A 24,157-nucleotide genomic window follows, 5' to 3' on the forward strand; every position below is an offset into this window, starting at 1 on the left:
TAGCTTTTCAGTACAGTTTATTCCTTAAACTCACCCATGTTTTTCTGTCTGAAAGTTCCAACCTCTCTTCACTAGAAATTAATTATCTCCTCACACGGGATTCGAATGTTGTTTCCATTTATTTATTGTGAATATAGACTCATTAAGGGTTCTAATAATATAAATTGTAACCCCATAATTATTTTTTTTTACAATTTTTAATTATTTTTCCAAATCAGGACAGGGGATTTCGAAATCATTCTTGCTCTGTCTCACAATGATTTAAATATTTCATAATATGAAACTCTTTTTCTTACACCGTTTCATTTATATGAAACTAGACTCATTAAGATTTAATTTAATATTTTATTCAGCCTTTAACTCTATTTCCACAATTTTTGGTGGATTTTCAAAGTCACACAACTGCTGCTGTCCAACACTGTTTTAGTGCAATATAATGATAACTATCATAAGTTCACATTCGACTAATCATGAACTCACCATTTCATGAATTCCATGTTCAAATGCACAATACAAGTTAACATGGTATTGTAAAAAAAATTATAATCATAATTCATTCATCTTAGCTCACCGAGGTCTCAACATTTCAAAGTTTCAATAACCATAAACTTAGTGTACATACTTGTAATATATCATATAACCGTACCTCTTTAACATGCCTTCTCGGGACTTTCATCACATCTATTGCATTACCTGTTGAACCTCCGAAATACATTGGATACGTGGGAAACTTGCACATAGTGCCACATATACATACGTAGCCAAAGCTACCTCATAACATGTAGTGCTCACAATGGAGCTACAAACAGGTTTGCTCATAAAAGCTATCAGTCAAGGTGTAGCTACACGGGCTACTCACACAAGCTATCAGGTATCCGACCAGCTCAAGGATTACCTAGCCACTGGTAGGACACACAAGACCATTGCCTGGAAGCCAATTACATGTATCGCATCCATTATGCACTCGGACCAATTCAACGAGTTCGGATGCTAGCATCCATAATGAACTCGGACCAACTTAACGAGCTCAGATGCCTCATATATATATCACGAACTTGGACTAACTCAGCAAGTTCGAATTTCTTAATTCCTAGTGACATGTAACTTGTACCCTATACTATTCCTAAGGTTCAGACGGGATTTTTTGATACTCCATCTCTATCGAACTTAGTCGAAGTGTCGATCTCACTATCCATAGTATCAATTGCCCTTTCATAGCATAATAAGGCATAACTCAAATAGCAAATAAGCTTTTAAGAATTTACATAACATATATCACATATTGCATATATCACTTGTCATGGATCAATATTTTCTTGCAGTTTATGTAATATTCTTCCATGTCATATTTCTGCATCATATACACCATTTCATCAACTTTTCCAATATATATATTAAATCATACAATATATGCAATAATAGTGAAGAATTATAATTCAAACATAATATTGCACTATTATTATCATACGAACTTACCTCGAATGTAAATTTCGGCCAATTATTCCATTTTAGTCCATAACCTCGTACTTTCTGATTTAAGCCCGAATCTCGATTTTCTTGATCTAACATGATGAAATTCACTCATTTAATCATTACAATAATTAAAACATTCCATAATTTATATCACTCATTTAATCATTACACTAATTAAAACATTCCATAGACCATTTTGCCCCTAGACTTTTACAAAAATTATGATTTTACACCTAGGCTTGTAAATCGATTTTAATCAAATTTTCTTATTACCCAAGACTAACCCGACCTTTATTACTCTTGTAGCAACTCAAAATTTAAATTATTTCACACAATTCCCCTCCATTTAACAAACTTTACAAAATGGTCTGCAATAGGTGTTTTCATGAAAATCCTTTCACAAAAGTTGTTTATTACACAACCATGACTTATTTTCTTCCATAAAAATTCAGCAAACAACATAAATATTCACATGAAAAACCCTAGTCTTTCAACCATTTTGCAAAATAATCCCCCCATTAGCTAGATTAAGCTACAAGGGTTCCAAAAATACAAAGAATATTAAAAACTAACACCAAAATGACTTACATGTGGGGGTTTATTTTGCTGAAAAATTTCAAGCTTCATGGAGGTTTTCTCTTCAAATTTTTAGTGGAGAAGATGGAGAAGAAGATAGCTTTTTGTTTTATTTTTTTTATTAATCTAGGCTTTTGTCATCAATTTACCAACTCCTACCCAAAATGTTGACTTTTCAATTTTTATATTTTATGTACATCCATACACATATATAATTGCTTAATTGTTCATTAAGGACCTCAACTTTTAAGTTCTATAGCTATTTAACATATTTAGCTAATAGAACACGACTTTAACACTTTACACGATTTAGTCCTTTTTCACCAATTAAGCATTCAAACGATAATATTTCTTAATAAAATTTTTACACCATCATACTATCATGCTATAAACCTCAAAATAATATCAAAAATAAATTTTTGTGACCTCAAATTTGTGGTCCTGAAACCACTATTCCGACTTGGCCCTAAATCGTGATGTTACATGTAAGACCCCTGATCTTCTGGGCGTGGTATGTCACAATATAAAACTATTCAAGTTTAACAAAAACACTTGAAAAGTTTTGAAGGTATTGAGGTCTTGGCATAAACCTCATTATGGAAAAGACAAAACAATCAAATTAGTAGTACGCCAAGTAAAACATCTTTAGTTAAAAACATTTGGCTGAAGCCTCATGTAAGTTAATAGATTATATAAATGACAAGATGAATTATTTACCTTACAATAGTTTCAAGTGTATCATTGGAGGTTAAAACAACATTCAAAACCATTTGGCATATATGTCAAAAAGACAATCTCATAAACTACAATTCCTTAGATTAATATACATACTTCAAAAGTTCACAAAAGTTCTAAAATAACCATGTCTTAACCAAAAGTTGCAAATCATTATACAAGTTGATCATAAAACAGATCTATACGCTACCTCCAAAAAGGTCATGCATGATACAAAATTAAACAGATTGCTCGCTATCAATAATTGTCTGGCATAGTTCCTTCTGTAACAGCCCGTTTTTAGTCAAATCAGAACAGTGGTTTCGGGACAAAAAATCTAAAGTTAAAATATTTATTTTATTATTATTTTAAGGTCTACATCATGATAATATATTTGTGTGAAAATTGTATTAAGAAATTTTATCGTTTCAATGCTTAATTCGGTAAAAAGGACTAAATCGTGTAAGGTGCAAAATTAGGGTTCTATAAATTAAAGGTGTGAAATAGCTAAGGAATCTTAAATTAGAAGTCCTTATGTTGTAAATAGACCATTTGAATTATAAGTTGACATAGATGAACATCATTTGGATGATATTAATGGTTTTTCATTAAGGTTAAAATAGTAATTAACATAATAAACTTAAAATAAATAAATCAAAAGGCAAAGTTAGTGTCCATCTTCTTCTTTTCCATGAATTTGAGAGAATAAATCAAAATTTTTGGGTTCTTCATTTGGTTAAGACAAATTCATGCAATTAGGTATGTGTTTTGTCCTGTTTTTAATGATTTCTACGGTTTTGAAATCATTGCAGCTAGGTCTAGCTAGCCCAGGGACTAATTTGAAAAAATGTTAAAGATTTTGAATGTTTCCATTGATGAAGACATGAGTTTTTTGATGTTTGATGATAGATTATGAATGCTTGTTGATAGATATACAAGTTTTGTTAAGTGATTTTTAGTGAAATTGCAAAATAGGGATTAAATTGAGAAATGTTGAAAATTTATGGATAAAATGTGAAATAAATGAAAAATGTGGACTTCTAGGGAAATAATAGTAATTCGGCTAGCATGGATATATTTGGAATTTCATTAATTTGTGAATTTATGAAATAATGACTAAATTGTGAAAATTGTGAAATATTAGGGGCAAAAGTGTGAATGTGTTTTAAAGTGTGTTTTGGACTAAATTGAATGAATAAATGATTAAATAAGTTAATTTTGAATATATTTAGATCAAGAAAGGAGAAATATGGACTTAGATCGGGGAAAGAATAAAGTTACAGAATAGTTGACTCGATTTCCGTTTTAGCATTCAAGGTAAGTTCGTATGTTATAATTTCATTTCAAATGTATTCTATATGCTTTGATATAGCATAAATTGTGATTATGTGACTTCAGACAAGTTTGGGAATGATTCGAAGATGATTCAGTTGTTGGAATCCCGGTTGAACCTTAGGAATAGTTTAGGATGTTAGTGACATGTCATTAAGGATACTTTGAATTGGCTTCAAGCCATGATATAGCACTTCGGGTGCGAGATAAACCGATTTGGCTTCGGGCCATGATATCAGATGATTTGGCTTCGGGCCATGGTATAGGTACTTATTGTATGAGACCTTGAATATCCAACTTCTATTCCAAATGGTTCAACGGGTAAACATAAGACGAAAATGTGTATGAGATTTGTATGAGATGGTACGAATATGTGCATAAACTATTTTAGCATTGAATCAAAGAAGTGATGATGGAAGTATATAGCTTTGTGAATAAGTATTTAAAAGGCTTGTTAGCTAATGTAAGAATTAAGTTTATTTCATATGAGCTTACTAAGCTTTATAGCTTACTTTGCTTATTTTTCCCATGTTTTATATTGTTAACAAGCTGACTCAGATTCAGGAATTGTCAGAGATCGTTTCACACTACCACCTATCACTTGGCATTTTTAAACTTTGGTATTTAAAGTATATGGCATGTATAGGTATTTTTGAGTCATTTTGATTATTGGTTGAAAGTGATTTTAGTTATATGTAATGATTTGTAATGACATATGTTTTGGTTTGTAAATATGGCCATGAGTGTTGGCTTAATTTGGTGGATTTGGCTATGTGCATATATGTGCATATATGGTTGATATTTAGAATTCATGGAGGGACATGTGAATGGATTATATTATGAAGTTTGTGGATATTGATATTGTATATGTTAAATGATTGACATTAGATATGAATTATGTTTGTGAATTGGTGAAAAATGATGTATGTTTGGTAAAAGTTTAGTTAGTTGATTTGTAAATGTGTTTTGGTATGTTTTGATTGAGTAAGACTTGAGGTTATAAGTATGTTGGTTGTTAGTATTGGAAATGCCATGAATTAGCCTTGATTATGGCTAAATGAGATGTTCAATTATGCTATGATTTGGTGCCATTTTGGTTGTGTAGGCATATGCACATTTGGGTGGCAAATTGGCCTGGTAAATAGAAATGTTTTTTCCACACGGGTAGAGACATGGGTATGTGTCTCAGTCGTGTATGACACATGGTCAAGTACACAGCCATGTATTCCCTAGTTTTGATTTTGAAATTAATTCAGTATGCTCCACACGGCCTCACACACGGGCGTGTGACTTGGCTGTGTGGCATAAATCAGTATACCCTATAGGTTTGGCACGGCCTGGCATACGGATGTGTATGGCCATTTCTAGGGTACATGGGCTAGCCACACGGGCATGCGTGTTGGCTGTGTGACCCAAGTCAAAGAGTTACACGGGGTTGTACATGGGCTGGGACACGTCCATGTGCTCCAATTTTGAATGTCCACACGGCCTATGACATGGGTGTGTCTAGTGGCCGTGTGAGACACACGGCCTGGCCACACGGGCGTGTTTGTCCCCTGTTTTGAGGAAAATTTTCTAAGTTTCATAAGTTATTGGTTTAGTCCCGAACCAATCCCAAAGCATGTTTAGGGCCTCATAAGCTTGTATTAGGGACAAATTGATTGAGATTGAATGATGAATGGTTGAATTGAGAAAATGTATGCTAAATGAAGGTTTAATTGTATTGTAAGCCTGGTAATGCTTTGTAACCCTATTCTGGAGTTGAATATGGGTGAGGGGTGTTACACCTTCAATAGAATCTCTTCCTTCAATCAACACGCTTAAGAAGAAAGGATAACAGAGCAAGTTCATATGAAATTAGTGAGTTCCATAAAGAAAACATAACTAACATTTAATGATATTACTGAAGAACAAACTTTTTACTATAAGGATACCCAACCTTTCAAAGATATTCGAACGTAGTAATCATAATATGCCCAATTACATTTACAGATTACGAACAGAGTCGATACACCAACTTAACATGACACATGGGCGGCTAGTATCTACCAACTTAACTATAAATTTTACAAAACTCATCGTGATGCCAGCTAATACTCAGAATTCAGAGTCAGAGTCATATATTTAGTTGTATTCATATGCACACACCCCTTAACTCCTCATATCCTTTCTATTCTGCCAAGCATGTTTTCTCGTGATCTGCCAGTCCAGATTGCAATATAGCTGTCCTACCATAGGCATCACAAACTATCCCCCTTTTTCATCATCACATCTCCCAAATTACATATCACATATTGATGGTACTGGCTCATGCAATAAGGAGGGTTTTTGACATCAAAAACATAAACAGACCATACCCACACTAATAAAGTTGGTTGAATACCACAAGATAAAACACCATACATATGTTGTTAAGAAGAAACACTTACCTTTAGTTCATACAACAATAGAATTTACAACACATGGAGGTAAGAATGAGCTTACCATAAAATCTAATACAATAATCTACTTAGTAGGTCTTTTGCCCTTGTTACTTGGACCTTCGTTAGCTTCTTGAGCTAAAAGAGAGACAAATACATCTATCAGATCATCAGACTATTGAAATTTGACATGCATGTATGATTCGATAACATGCAACCCAATCGGTAGCATGTAACCCAAAATTAGGAAGTTTTATTCCTTAAGAACAATTCTAAAATATATGCATGCATTACTATAAACACGTAAGTTCCTTCGATAATGACCTAAAGGTTTACTTGAAATTACCAATAATCTAGTGAAAACAATGGTGTTAGCTAAATGCTGGAACTTCTTGCTAGGGGTGAGCATTCGATTGAATCGAATCGAAAATTTTTGAGTTAATCGAGTTTGTAAATCCTATTTTATAAGCCTAACTCAATTTGGAAATTTCTTGAATCGAGTTGAGTGAGATGGAATTTGAATCGAATCAAATGATATATATTTGCTCGAGTTAAATTTAAAAAAAATGACTTTAGTGTTGCTTTGTTTATGTAATTTTTTGAAAAAAAATAATTTTCTTTAAAGTTTTTTAACATGATCATACAACGAAAAATTGAAGTAAACAAGTGAATAAATAAAAGCAACATAGCATCAACCCAAATAAACAACATGAGTCCAAATAAACAACAATAACAACAACAATACAACAAGATTATAATAAAAAAAAGCAATTGTCTAAGTAAACAAGATGAGTTGAAGGAAACAACAACAAGAAGATTATAATAAAAAACATAAGCAAAACTCCAAAATATAGCAAAAGCCTACACCAATCCAAACAAACAAAAAAAACAACACAACAAAAGTCCAATAAACTAGTAAAAATAACATACCAAACAAATAACAATAGCACATCAATTCAAAAAGCATTATAGAATAGTTTAAGTTTCTTCTTTAGATTCAAAAACCGTCGATAATCTTGAAACATCTAGTAAAAGTATTGAATGAGTTAGTTAAATGATAAAAATGTTTGCAAAAATAAATTAAATAAACATTTAACTTTATAAACTAATGCTAAGTATATTACCTTCTCCATCTTCGGTATTTTGGATAAGTCTAACAAATTTAAAAACAAAAATGTTAGTTAAACTATGAGAATGCTTACTAATATAAATAATACAGAAGTTTATTTTATAAATCAAAATTTATATATTACCATCTTCCATGGTTTGAAGTTCATCAACATAATCTTCAAGATTGATGGCATCATTAGATTTCCTAAACCAATCTTGTGTACTAACCAAAGCCTCGACCATAAGAGGAGTTAGAGAACTTCTAAAACTATTAAGAACACGTCTACTCGTGCTAAATGCACTTTACGAGGAAACTATTGAGTTAGGAATAACAAGAATATCTCAAGCCATTTGTGCAAGAATAGGGAATCTAGACTGTTCATTTTCCACCACAATAATAAATCAAATGAACTTGAATTGTTTTCTTCTTCACCCTTACCCAAATATCTATCCAACTCAGATTTGCTTTCTAATCCAACTTGTTTTTTCTTCTTAAGATATTTTTGTTTGGCAAAACCCGTTTGCATTTCTAACTGATCTATTTCCATTGAACTACAAAGATTTGTCAAAGAACTAGATCTACCTCCAAATAATTGAATTCTCTCGACATTAGAAGAATACTCATTGAACACAATGGAATTCTGTATTAATCATTTTCATAATGTCATTAGCGACATTAGTAAAAAACAAGTTGATCCCAAGTCTAGAAAACTCATTTTATATCGTAGATTAAAGATAATCTGTAACACGCCTTAACCCGTATCCGTCGCAGGAATAGGGTTACGGAGCATTACCGAAGCTTTTAGAACATTTATAGCTAATTCACCTAAATTACTATTCATCAACCTAGATTTTTCAAAATGTCCCTTAAATGGACCCTCGTGGCTCAATACGAGCATTAGAATCAAGTCGGGACTTAATCATCAACTCTAAGAATTTTTCGCGAAATTTCAAAATTTTTCGATGTGCAGGGCTCACACGCCCGTGTGGTCCAAGGGATACGTCTGTGTGACCCTGGGACACGGCCATGCTATAGGTTGTGTTTGACCCTGTGTAACTCTCTGATTTGTGCACACGACCATGCCACATGCACGTGTGCTAGGTCTTGTGGCCAATTAATTCAATTCGAAATTAAGTACAAGTTTCACATGACCAAGACACATGCCCGTGTCCTAGGCCGTGTAGCACACACGGCTGAGACACAAGCCTATGTCTCTGCCCGTGTGCTCAATTATGAGCATTCTGTTTCTCAAAATTAAGGTGCAGAGGACACACGGCCTAGCCACATGCCCATACACTAGGCCATGTGTCACTTATGGTCTAGACACACGCCTGTGTGCCTGCCCGTGTGGATAAAATAAAGCCATTTCCTAGCTTCATTTGTGACTCAAATTTACCATTTTCTTGCACTAAAACATACCAAGGATAATCCAGCCATTCCAAGCATTCAATTTAAGTAAATTTCGTCATTCAACATGGCATATGATTACATGCATACGTGATTACAATCTTACCTTAGTTTAGTCCACATGTTAGACATAATTTGATCAACTACTTAACATATATGTAGATACCATAATATGACATTACAAGTATACCAAAAAAATCATTACTAGCGATTCCAATGGCTAGATTACAAGCATCATCAACATGCCATAATGGCCAAGTTGTCCTATACATGCCATTATACCAAAATGATTTTTATTATGTATGTCCAAAATAAGCTAGTTGATAATGTGATGATGCTCCAATGATCTCCAACCTCCGCGAGCTTCCGAGCACTATAAAACAAGGAAAATAAATCAGAGTAAGCATTACATGTTTTGTAAGTTTGTATCATGGAAACTAAACTTACCAATCCTGTTTATTAAATCTAAGCATACAATATCATGTTTTCCATCCATTAGAAAAATTGTCTAAACACATGCATTCAATTAAACATGTTAGTCACCAAAATCTTCATATCAATCAGGTAAACATAGATGAGCTCATCATGTAATATTCTTTCAAGACATTATCATTTCGTCTAATAATACTCATACCATGTCAAGAGTTGTGTCCGTTGAACCATTGAAATTCCGATGGATGCTTAAGTAGTACACTCGAGGTGTACGATTCAATAATCTGTCAATTCTTATTCAAGGGTACCCATTAGGGCACTTAACCAAGGAACACACGCTCGAGCCACATATCGTATAATAGGATTACCAGTCCAGGCTAAATCCTTTATATAACGTATGCTCAGAGGAGCTCAATTAGGATTACTAGTCCAGGCCAAACCCTAATCATAATGTATACTCGAGAGGTATTATATCAATATTACCTGTCCAGGTTAAATTCTTTCTATAATAAAGTTAATAGGATTACTTGTCTGAGCTAAATCTTTTAGCAATGAATGCAAGACCTCATCCATTTCAGGAAAGATCATATATTCATCGGAATTCAATTTCAATTGGGACTTAACCCTTTTTCACCATTCAAGCATGAATTAATTTTTTCATTATAGCATTCAAATAATGTACATCAATATAAGTCACATTCCATACAAATACAACATTCAACTAAACATATTTACATGCTCAATTAAGTTACACGAACTTACCTCGGCACCTGTTCACGTAAGCAATCTACTAATTCGAAACCTTTTCTTTTCCTCGATCTAACCTCGAATTTGTATTGTCCGAATCTATAGAAATAGTTTTAATCATCAATTTATCATATTACCTACTCATTTAGACTTAATTTTCGTTCTAGGCAAAATTACCATTTTCCCCTATCTTTTTCATAAATTCCAATTTCATCCATAGGCTCGGAAAATGAAATTTGTGCAATTTACTCCCTATTCCAAGCCTAACAAAAATCTCATTACAAAATTTATAGCACATGTATTCATGAAAATTTAGAATTTTTCATCAAATTTCATAATTTTACATTTTAGTCCCTAAATCATGTTTTCATCAAAAATCACTTTGTAAAAGTTGTTTATCTATCAACAACCTTTCATTTTCTACCATAAATTTCTAATTTTTAGCATATTCATCCATTACCCAAATTTCATACCTTGATAACTTTTCAAATTAATCCCCCAAATAGATAGATTAGAATATAGATTAGAATATCTCGTGTAACAACCCGTTTTTAGGGTTAAACAAAACAGTGGTTTCGGGGCCACTAAATCCGATGAGTAGGTTTGTAAATATTATATTTAATATTTATGAGTTAATTGTGATTTTAAAAAGGTTTTTGATATTGTGATTTTTGTTTTATGTTTATTTATTAAGCTCAAGTGGTATGACCCTAAGGTCAAGTGGGTTTAGAAAATGAGGTATCGAGACCTCATTTCTATAAACCGAGTCGTAAATATTTTTATAAATATTTACAGAGTGGCAATAAGACGATATTAAAGTTTCGTTGAAAAATTTTATTGTTTTGATAGTTAATTAAGCAAAAAGGACTAAATCGCGCAAAGCGTAAAAGTTGTGTTCTATAAGTTAAAGATATTAAATAGCTATGGAATTAAATAGTGGGAGTCCTTAAATGGTAATTATTCCATAATTGTTGATAGTGGAATTCCATGGCTTGGTATAATTGAAATTATTAATGTATATTAAGGTTAAATATGGTATTTGGTAATTATAATAAAATAAAATAAAACAAAAGCCAAATTACATGCTATCATCTTCATCAATAGCGAATGTGAGAAAGAAAATAAGGTTCTCAAAGCTTTGAAGGTTCGCCATGGTTGTTCATGCATGTAAGTCCATGTCGTCTCGGTTTTTAATAATTTTTACGTTTTGAGATCGTTGTTTCGTAATCTAGTGGCCCGCACCTCTAATCTTAAAATTGTTAAAGTATTTGGATGATGCCATTATTGAATGTTTGAGTATCTTGTTGTTTGATGATGAGTAATAAATCTTTGATGTTTGATTTTCATGATTGATTAAGTGATTTTTGATAAAAATGTGTATTAAGGACTAAATTTTGAAATTTGTAAATTGAGGGGTCAAAACCTTGAAATAAATAAAAGAAATGGGTTGCTAGAGACCTAAGGTAAATTCGGCCTAACATGGGTTTGATGAAATTTTGAGTAATTTGTGTTATTTTGAAATAGGGATTAAATTGTAAAATGTGAAATGTTAGGGATAAAATGCAAAATGCCCAAATTATGTGTCTTTAGATAAAATTTAATGAAATGTTGAATAAGTGAGTTAATTTTGATATTAATTAGATTGGCAAAAGTAGAATTGATTTGGATCGGGAAAATCAAAATGGTCGATTAGTCGTCTCGTTCGATTATCGCCTTACGAGGTAAGTCCTTAAGTAATTATATTTGATTTGCTGCGCTTAAGATTATATAATATGATAAGTAATTATTTGACGTTTACAAGTTCAATTTGCAATAAGTATATTGAATTTCGGCTATAAAGCCGAATATGAAATGGATGATTTATGTATATAATGTGGCCGAATGACTAGTAAGTGATGATGTGAAAGTGTGTAATATGTGTATACAATTTTATTGTACTTGTTTGTATAAAGTCGAAGGTGAATTGAATGGTATATATGTGGTGACAGAATAGCTATTATGAAACAAAGTCAAAGAATTGGATATTTGTATAATAGATGAATTGTGACTATTGTTCCTACTTGATCGAGGTTGTGTGTGAAATAATTTGTGAATATGGCATATAGTCGAATGGTTATTAAAAGTGAAACCAGGATAATGAAAAGATTATGTGTTCCTTTTGTATGATTATTGAACCGAAAGTTAAAAGGTAGGTGTACATTTTGTGCTTATATTCGAATGAAGCAATTAAATTGTTAATGTGAAATATTATGTGAAATGCGTTAACATGTGAATAAATATGCAAGACACTCGAAATGTATCCGGCTAAAGTCCCGCAGAGCTTCGGTTGAAAATGTATCCGCCAAAGTCCCGCAGGCTTCGTGCTGGAAATGTATCCGGGCCAAAGTCCCGCAGGCTTCGTGCTGGAAATGTATCCGGGCCAAAGTCCTGCAGGCTTTGTGCTGATAATATAATTTCGGGTTGTATACCTAGTAGGCCAAGTGCCGATGAATTTGATAAAAGTATACAATTACAAGATCCTACACTAAGTTGACAAATTGAAAGTGCATTACATATTAAGTTGGCGGTATGTATCATGTACTGTATGCGATTTTGATTTGAATTAAATTATAAATATATATAAAGTGATGCATCTGTGAATAAGTGTTATGACTATAAATGTGATTGTGATATATTCGGTAAATATGTGAAGTTATGTGAAGTGATTCTATGTTTATATTCAAATATAAACACTTGGTCCTTGTGGAAAGGTTTGTGGAAGTATATGATTTTATTTTTAGGTGATTACGATCTTGGAAAATTAAATGTGAATATGATATTGTATTTCATTCGTTTCAATTGAACTAAAGCTGATAGTGAAGCATTTTAATGCCTATGTTATATGAGTTCCATCTTGAATGACATGATATACATGTGTAGATAATTTGAATGCAAGGAATGTGTGAAAGAGCAAATTTGTAATAAATCTGCTTGGGACAGCAACTGTAGCGTGACTTTGGAAAATCACCATAAATTGTGGAAATTGAATTAGAAGCTGAATAAATTATGAAATTAAAGCTTAATGAGTCTAGTTTCTTATAAAAGAAACTGTGTAAGCAAAAGAATTTTAGATAATGAGATATTTGAAGTGGAGTGAGATAGAGTCAAAATGACTTTGAAATCCCCTGTTCTGTCTTTAGAAAATCATTGTAAATTGTACAATGATGATTATAAGATAAAATTTATATTATTAGACTCCTTAATGAGTCTAGTTTCAAATGAAATAAACGATAACATATTTCAAATTTTGTGTAATGAGAAAATTGATTTGTAGTGAAGAGTGGTCAGAATAGTCAAATAGTGAAACAGGGGAAACTTCAATAAAAATCTGGTATTGATTGGTCAAACCAAAAATTCTGAAAATTTTATGGATGGAAGATATATAAGTCTATTTTCAGGAAAAATTAACGGCACTTTATTTGGAGTTTCTTATCTCCAGTTATAAATAATTTAGTGACTGTTGCTCAGGAAAACAACTTGTAGTGAATTTGTGATTTTGTTGCAAACATGGTTAAAACTAGTTAATGAGATACTTTTCGAGTTCTTATGATCTTATTTGTGATTTCAATATTTGGTTTTAATTGAGTTCAGATTCAAGTGAGGTGAATTTGCTAAATATGCATTATGTTCATGGATACTTGGCCGAAATGGCAATTACCTAGGAATGATTTCTTGAAAATTTGAAATAATCGATCTATAAGTAAATTAATTGTTTGCATTGCTTAAAACTTACTAAGCATTGAAGCTTACTCCGTGTTCTCTTTTCCATTCCTTATAGGTTTATCCTTTAGTTCGAGTTGGAAGAGCCGGAGATATCATCACACTACCGAGTCATTATGTGAGTTGAAAAGATGGTATATCATCATGATTTAAGGCATGTATAGGGTAGACTATAGGTAGAATGATATTTTGACTTTGTATACATTATAGCCATGCGAAGATGGCTCACTTATTTTGTTTAGAGAAGCCTTATAATTGAACTAATGTGTTGAAATGTTTTAGTTATAACTTGATAGTAGTTAATTTGTTATTAGATATTCGGTTATGTTTTGATTGTTAGTCATTTTGGAAATTTATAAGAGCTCTTATGAAAAAATCAATGAGACAGGTTGCATTGTTGATAATTTATGTCTGGTAAATATTTTTGACCTTATAAAAGTTTTGTTCAGTCAAGTAATACCTCATAACCTTATTCCGGCAACGGATACGGGTTAGGAGTGTTACATTTAGTGGTATCAGAGCAATAGTTTCGTCGATTCTCGGACTAACCTAGCTTATGTGAGTCTAGCTATACATGCCATATTACTACTCGTGATAGTGTGACATCTCCCGGCTCTAACGAAATTGTTTTGTAAGACAGATATGCTTTCCAACCGAGCTAATTCTGATAGTACAGAATGTTATACTCAGACGTTTGAGTGAAAATGTGTTGGTGATGACTTGAAACTAATAAAAGGTATGAATCAGAATGCATGATATTCTACTATTGATAAATGTTATAATTATATGAGTATATGAGTTGTGATGTTGGGTAAATGATGGTTGTGTGAATATTTTGACTTAGAATTTATGATTTGATTTAGCGTATGAGCTATGTGTTAAGTACCAAATGATCATAAGTAAATGATTGCTAGATGTTTGAGAATGCGGAATTAGTAATGAACTATTCGTTCATAATAGTATGTGTGATGTGCATGCTTATGTAAGTGTTAAAATTGTTGGCTTTACAACCCTCAACCCCTCATCGGTAAAGCATTGTAATGAGATCCGTACTATATGGATTAAATACGCTTACGAGTGTGAAAATTACAGAGTTTCATGGTTGAAAGATTAGTATTGTGATCATATAAGAGAATGAGTCCGCAAGTGAAGACAGTAACAGAAAAGATATTGGATCATGTTGAAGACCATTCGTTATATGCCAATTCACTGTTAAAGAAGAAGTTGAATTCGATGAGATGAAAGTATTCAGGTATGATGTCTAAAGAACGTATTAACTGGAAGTTTTTCTAAATTGTTTTCTGTTAGTAATGGGATATTGTGAAATCAGTGATGATAGAATTAGACAGTAGGATAATGTTTGATGAAATGATAGCTGAGTGCAGTGGTTATAGTCGGGTAGTTACTATGTTTTCTTCTGGGCAAATGATTATAGTCTTCGGGGTTCTGAGCGAGAATCTTTATGTGTTTTACGATCGACAATCATGTGATTAATCTTATCAAATGATGAGTAGTTATTGGTGAGCTAGAGACTAAATTGATGTTTAATCAAGAAATTTGTGAGGCTAAGAGGTCTGCGCTGAATTACAAGTTAAAAAGGGTACAACGTAAATTGATTTCGATTTAGGATTTGATTGGAACCGACAATCATTCGTTGTGTCGAGATAGAGTTCGCGTATTGAGAAATCCGAGATTTTACAACAATTGTGACATCTAGCACAAGTGGTGATTATCTTTCCGCATGTGGAGTACTAAAAGAGTACCGCTTTTATTGTTCAAATGGAGACACGAGGATTATATTGTGTTACTAAAATAAACTACTGTGAGCTTTGGGTATGGAGTTACTTTGTCACACCGTGTTCTAGAACTTGAAAGCAACCGAGAAAGACATTTATTATTGGTTAAGTTTCCGTATAATAATAATGATTATGAGATGAATGTTAAGATAGCATTGTATGAGAGAGGTATGGTTGCAATTACTGAACTTTGTTGTATTGAATTGAATTTTGATAAAAAGAATTTCGGGGTTGATGTGATTGGAAAGAGTGAGGGGAAATAAAAGTAATTAGTGACCGTCTAAAAGCAGTTTTAGATTGGCAGAAAATATATATGGGCTTTGTGACAGCCCAAAATTGACCCTAGTCGGGAAGTGGTTTCGGGACTGCTAAACCGAGTCACCGAAATGTTTGAATGTAATATTTATTGTCTAGAATATGTAATTATGAATGTGTGAAAATTTCAAGTTCCGATTTAGCCGATTGCATGTGAATTCAGTTAGTAGGACTTGTGTGACACTTTTGAAAAGTGAAAGGCTAATCTATAAGGACCTAATAGTGCATGTAGTCAAAGGGAGGACTTGCATGTCAAATTCCCCCAAGTTGTAGTGGCCGCCATGACAAGGAATCATGGGCTAAACATGTCATGAAACATGTTTTGTTGGTGCATTAGGGAGAAACAATAAACAAATAAGTATGGGTAATAAAGAAAGAAAAAAATGTGTGTGTGTGAGTGAAACCCCCTATTGCCGTGCATTGTGGAAGAGAAAAGAAAAAATTGTTCATCCATCTTTTCATTCTCTCTTGACCGAAAATACTAGAGGAAGGAAGGAATTTTGCTTCATGTTTGTTTTGGAAGAGGATTAGGAAGAGGTTGGCTATACTTGCATCAAGATTAAGGTATGTTTGAGGTTGTGCCATGAGATTCATGCATGTTTTTAGTTGCTAGCTTGATGTTCTTGGTAGCCCATGGTTCAAATCTTTGCTATGTCATGGGAATGAAATTCGCCAAAGTAAATGTGGTGTTAATGCCATTGCATGCTAAATATCAAGCTTGATAATGATACATGTGATGGGGATTGAGGACTCTTAGATTTTCTTTTAGCATTTTTGAATGAGATATTAAGTTCTTTGTTTAATCATGACCAAAATTATGGTGTTGTGATGTATTCGCCATGGTACATCCATAAGTGTGATTTATGCTCATTGCATGGAAAGTAAGATTTGTGTATTGAAATTTTGTTCATGTTTAGTTACAATCAACTTGAGATTCGGCTCTAGCATATATATATGTATATATGTTTGCACACGATGTATTGGTATGACATATATGCTATTTCAAGGTGTATATTTGCTTGTGATGATGTCTCGATTATGAAGTAAATGAGAGATGTGTATTGAGCTACGATATGTAATGCGTTAGTAGTAAAATGTATGCTGTTTTTGTGTGGTATTAAGTGTATAATTGGCCTCAACATGGACATGTATATTCGCCACATGAGGGAAATTGGTGTGCATGCATTCGGTTAGAGGCAAGCATATTGATGCCTATTCTTGGCTTAGAAAATTCGCTAAGAGGAATATTAACTAATGTGTTGAGTTCGATTCATGATTTCGTACATATGCGACTTTGATGCCTAATGAGTATATATATTGGCTAAGTATCTTGAATTCCTCTTTCGATGCTCAAATGATAAAACCAATTTATTTGTTAAATTAAGCTCAAGAGCAAAGGGGAGCTAAATCCGATAAGGGGAAGGAAAAAGTCATCGAATAGCCATCGAAATCGTTTGACCACGTCCGAGGTAAGTTCTTGAGTAATAGAGCTTAAATTCTGAATTGATTAGATCATGTTTAAAGTAAATCAAAATCATGCTCTTTGTGTGTGGCTATTGAGCCGAAATTGCAAGTGTGAAAAGTGCCTTGTGTTTGAGTTTTGCTAATGAAAGTGAAATACGAATGTGTCATGATTTATTGATAATTGTGCTCGGTTATTGAATGATGTCCGGCTAAGTCCCAAGGCTTTGTGCTAAGTGACTATATCCGGACTAGGATCCAAGGCATTCGTGCGAGATAATAAATCGGGCTAAGCCCAAGGCATTTGTGCAAGTTACTAAACCCGGTTAAGTCCCGAAGGCATTCGTGCGAAGTCGCTATAACCGGCTTCGTCCGAAGGCATTTGAGCGAGTCGTTATATCCGTTAAATTCAAGGTACGTGATTTTAGAATAAGCGATCTTGCTGTAAAATTTCAGTTAATGCGCTTGAAAAAATTCCAGCAATGAGGTATGTTCATATGAGCTTGAATTAGTTGATTCCTTCAATAATATTCGCCAATCGAGTAATGAGTTTCCGGTATTTGACTAAGGTGATCCCTTATGTATGAACATAGGGGTTGGAATGTGAAATGAGTATGATATTGAGAATTTGTGCATATGAAATTATCCGTTAGCTTTATGAATGCTATGCTTTTGTTGTGTGGAATTTCTTGCTCAAACTTACTAAGCATAAATTGCTTACTCCGTTTTCTCTTTCTCTGTTTTATAGATTTTGCTCGTTAGCTATCGGATTCGGGATCATTGAAGTCAAGTCATCCACACTATCAAAGCCTCCATTTTGGTATAATTTTGGTTGAACTTTGAAATGGCATGTATAGGACTACCCTTTTGTTGAAGGTCATGTACCTTTCGGTTTTGTGTAAACTTGGATAGCTATGCGAAAATGGCTTATATACGTTTTTAGTATAATACTATAATCGTTTGTATGTTGATCATTATGGGGTCTGGAATTGTTTTGAAACGATTAGCCATTGGAATGGTTAATCATGACCACACTTTGTGCTATGTATGCAAAAAGGGCCAATTGAATCATGGAAATCATGAAATAGGTAAAGCCTACCTTAAAGGCAGATGCTGACTGCAGCAGTGATGTGGATGTGAAAAATCACTAAAAATAGTAGGAATGGTATTAAATAGTGAATAAATTATGTAAATGAACCTTGATGAGTCTACCTTCATATGGAAGAAACGAAACGGTCATAGGAGTTACATGTTAAGAGATATTAAAGTTCTTGTGAAACAGGGCCAGAACGGTTTCTGGATCCCCTGTTCCGACCTTAGAAATTTATTGTAAATTAACCAGAGATAATTAGGAGTCATGCCATATATGTATAGATTCCTATCTGAGTCTAGTTTCTATAGAAACAAACGGCATCAGTATTGAAGCCCTGTACAGGGAGATATCCATTTCGTAACGCACGAAGGTCAGTGTAGTCGATCCCTGCAACAGGGGAGACTTTAACTAATAAACTGTACCAATTGGATCAACGAAAAATTCTAGAAAAAAATCTGTAGATGGACATATGAGTCTAGTTTCAGGGAAAAATTACGAAACAAATTTTCGAGCTCTGAAACTCAAGATATGATTTTTAAGGCGACAGTGATGCAGTAACCAGCTTGTCTGGAAATTTCTAAATGGACTGTGAAAATAGTTAAGTCTGTGTGCACCTTGTGTTCGATTCCGGTAACGGACTCGGGTACGGGGTGTTACAGGCTTGATGTGCAAAAGCATAGAATTTTCGATTAGAAAATTGAGTATTTGTGAAAGTATTATAGTGGGAGTAGAATTTTTCGATTTAGCTATAAAGAGAAGTTGAGTTCGCAATTCATTGGATTGAATGAGATTATTAGTAGAACTTGGGAAGACCTGTAATGTGTTTCTTATATATATGATGTGATGATACAAATAAGATCCTTTATCTATAGTATCTCTTACAGAAGTAGAAACTCAGCTTGTTATGATGTATAGCAAAGAGCAGATCATAATCTTAGCTCATGAGATTGAAAAGTTGAGAAATTTGAGGCTAGGTGAGAAATTGATGAGCCTTGTGAAAGTAAATCTAATTTATTTCCTGGTAAGATTTTCGAGGACGAAAATCCCTAAGGGGGGGAGAGTTGTAACAACCCATTTTTAGGGTTAATCAGAACAGTGGTTTCGGGGCCACTAAATCCGATGAGTAGGTTTGTAAATATTATATTTAATATTTATGAGTTAATTGTGAGTTTAAAAAGGTTTTGATATTGTGATTTTTGTTTTATAAGCGATTTATTAAGCTCAAGTGGTATGACCCTAAGGTCAAGTGGGTTTAGAAAATGAGGTATCGAGACCTCATTTCTATAAACCGAGTTGTAAATATTTTATAAATATTTACGAGTGGCAATAAGATGATATTAAAGTTTCGTTGAAAAATTTTATTGTTTTGATAGTTAATTAAGCAAAAAGGACTAAATCGCATAAGCGTAAAAGTTGTGTTCTATAAGTTAAAGATATTAAATAGCTATGGAATTAAATAGTGGGAGTCCTTAAATGGTAATTATTCCATAATTGTTGATAGTGGAATTCCATGGCTTGGTATAATGGAAATTATTAATGTATATTAAGGTTAAATATGGTATTTGGTAATTATAATAAAATAAAATAAAACAAAAGCCAAATTACATGCTATCATCTTCATCAATAGCCGAATGTGAGAAAGAAAATAAGGTTCTCAAAGCTTTGAAGGTTCGGCCATGGTTGTTCATGCATGTAAGTCCATGTCGCCTCGGTTTTTAATAATTTTTACGTTTTTGAGATCGTTGCTTCGTAATCTAGTGGCCCGCACCTCTAATTTTAAAATTGTTAAAGTATTTGGATGATGCCATTATTGAATGTTTGAGTATCTTGTTGTTTGATGATGAGTAATAAATCTTTGATGTTTGATTTTCATGATTGATTAAGTGGTTTTTGATAAAAATGTGTATTAAGGACTAAATTTTGAAATTTGTAAATTGAGGGGTCAAAACCTTGAAATAAATAAAAGAAATGGGTTGTTAGAGACCTAAGGTAAATTCGGCTTAACATGGGTTTGATGAAATTTTGAGTAATTTGTGTTATTTTGAAATAGGGATTAAATTGTAAAAATGTGAAATGTTAGGGGATAAAATGCAAAATGCCCAAATTATGTGTCTTTAGATAAAATTTAATGAAATGTTGAATAAGTGAGTTAATTTTGATATTAATTAGATTGGCAAAAGTAGAATTCGAATTTGGATCGGGGGGAAAATCAAAATGGTCGATTAGTCGTCTCGTTCCGATTATCGTCTTACGAGGTAAGTCCTTAAGTAATTATATTTGATTTGCTGCGCGCTTAAGATTATATAATATGATAAGTAATTATTTGACGTTTACAAGTTCGATTTGCAATAAGTATATTGAATTTCGGCTATAAAGCCGAATATGAAATGGATGATTTATGTATATAATGTGGCCGAATGACTATTAAGTGATGATGTGAAAGTGTGTAATATGTGTATACAATTTTATTGTACTTGTTTGTATAAAGTCGAAGGTGAATTGAATGGTAGATATGTGGTGACAGAATAGCTATTATGAAACAAAGTCAAAGAATGGGATATTTGTATAATAGATGAATTGTGACTATTGTTCCTACTTGATCGAGGTTGTGTGTGAAATAATTTGTGAATATGGCATATAGTCGAATGGTTATTAAAAGTGAAACCAGGATAATGAAAAGATTATGTGTTCCTTTTGTATGATTATTGAACCGAAAGTTAAAAGGTAGGTGTACATTTTGTGCTTATATTCGAATGAAGCAATTAAATTGTTAATGTGAAATATTATGTGAAATGCGTTAACATGTGAATAAATATGCAAGACACTGGAAATGTATCCGGGCTAAAGTCCCACAGGCTTCGTGCTGGAAATGTATCCGGGCCAATGTCCCGCAGGCTTCGTGCTGGAATTGTATCCGAGCTAAAGTCCTGCAGGCTTCGTGCTGGAAATGTATCCGGGCTAAAGTCCCGTAGGCTTCGTGCTGGAAATGTATCCGGGCCAAAGTCCCGCAGGCTTCGTGCTGATAATATAATTTTGGGTTTTATACCTAGTAGGCCAAGTGCCAATGAATTTGATAAAAGTATACAATTACAAGATCCTACACTAAGTTGACAAATTGAAAGTGCATTACATATTAAGTTGGCCAGGTATGTATCATGTACTCGTATGCGATTTTGATTTGAATTAAATTATAAATATATATAAAGTGATGCATCTGTGAATAAGTGTTATGACTATAAATGTGATTGTGATATATTCGGTAAATATGTGAAGTTATGTGAAGTGATTCTATGTTTATATTCAAATATAAACACTTGGTCCTTGTGGAAAGGTTTGTGGAAGTATATGATTTTATTTTTAGGTGATTACGTTCTTAGAAAATTAAATGTGAATATGATATTGTATTTCATTCGTTTCAATTGAACTAAAGCTGATAGTGAAGCATTTTAATGCCTATGTTATATGAGTTCGATCTTGAATGACATGATATACATGTTTAGATAATTTGAATGCAAGGAATGTGTGAAAGAGCAAATTTGTAATAAATCTGCTTGGGACAGCAACTGTAGCGTGACTTTGGAAAATCACCATAAATTGTGGAAATTGAATTAGAAACTGAATAAATTATGAAATTAAAGCTTAATGAGTCTAGTTTCTTATAAAAGAAACCATGTAAGCAAAAGAATTTTAGATAATGAGATATTTGAAGTGGAGTGAGACAGAGTCAAAATGACTTTGAAATCCCCTGTTCTGTCTTTAGAAAATCATTGTAAATTGTACAATGATGATTATAAGATAAAATTTATATTATTAGACTCCTTAATGAGTCTAGTTTCAAATGAAGTAAACGATAACATATTTCAAATTCTGTGTAATGAGAAAATTGATTTGTAGTGAAGAGTGGTCAGAATCGTCAAACAGTGAAACAGGGGAAACTTCAATAAAAATCTGGTATTGATTGGTCAAACCAAAAATTCTGAAAATTTTATGGATGGAAGATATATAAGTCTATTTTCAGGAAAAATTAACGGTACTTTATTTTAAGTTTCTTATCTCCAGTTATAAATAATTTAGTGACTGTTGCTCAGGAAAACAGCTTGTAGTGAATTTGTGATTTTGTTGCAAACAAGGTTAAAACTAGTTAATGAGATACTTTTCGAGTTCTTATGATCTTATTTGTGATTTCAATATTTGGTTTTAATTGAGTTCAGATTCAAGCGAGGTGAATTTGCTAAATATGCATTATGTTCATGGATACTTGGCCGAAATGGCAATTACCTAGGAATGATTTCTTGAAAATTTGAAATAATCGTTCTATAAGTAAATTAATTGTTTGCATTGCTTAAAACTTACTAAACATTGAAGCTTACTCCGTGTTCTCTTTTCCATTCCTTATAGGTTTATCCTTTAGTTCGAGTTGGAAGAGCCGGAGATATCATCACACTACCGAGTCATTATGTGAGTTGAGAAGATGGTATATCATCATGATTTAAGGCATGTATAGGATAGACTATAGGTAGAATGATATTTTGACTTTGTATACATTATAGCCATGCGAAGATGGCTCGCTTATTTTGTTTAGAGAAGCCTTATAATTGAACTAATGTGTTGAAATGTTTTAGTTATAACTTGATAGTAGTTAATTTGTTATTAGATATTCGGTTATGTTTTGATAGTTAGTCATTTTGGAAATTTATAAGAGCTCTTATGAAAAAATCAATGAGACAGGTTGCATTGTTGATAATTTATGTCTGGTAAATATCTTTGACCTTATAAAAGTTTTGTTCAGTCAAGTAATACCTCATAACCTTATTCTGGCAACGGATACAGGTTAGGAGTGTTACATCCCGATTTCAAAAATATAAAAATTACTAAAAATGGGATTTGATTTCATACCTTTTGAAGCTTGGAAAGTTTTCTTCCTCTCTCCTAGGGTTTCCATAGAAATTTAGGGGAAGAAGACATGAAAATAAGATGATAATTTCTTTCTAATTAATTATCATATTTTAATTTTTGTGATTTCCAATTTTGTCCCTACTCTTTTCTAATTTTTCCATGGATGAGTCACCAAAAATCTACATACTTTTCTTTAATGGTCTAATTACCATATAAGGACCTCTTTTTTTGAATTCCATAGCTATTAAATTCTTATAGCTACTGGAATTCAACTTTCGCATTTTATGCGATTTAGTCTTCTCGTAATTAAACACTTAATCGATAAAATTTTTGTATCAAAATTTTCACACGACATGTCTATCATAATACGAACCATATAATAAAATAAAAAATAAACTTTATTTTTGGATCGGATTTGTAGTCCCGAAACTACTGTTCCGATTTCACTGAAATTGGGCTGTTACATAATTGCCAAGTAAGCTAGCATTTTGATCTTGTTTCCTTCACCCTAATAATTATTATACTTATCTCTCATTTTGGATGTCATAGAAATTATGTCTAAATCTCCACAATCTTGCCACCCATCAAAGTGACAATGCACATCCGTCAATACTTCAAAAAGTGA

Source organism: Gossypium arboreum, chromosome 1, assembly GCF_025698485.1.
Source record: "Gossypium arboreum isolate Shixiya-1 chromosome 1, ASM2569848v2, whole genome shotgun sequence".
NCBI lineage: Eukaryota > Viridiplantae > Streptophyta > Magnoliopsida > Malvales > Malvaceae > Gossypium > Gossypium arboreum.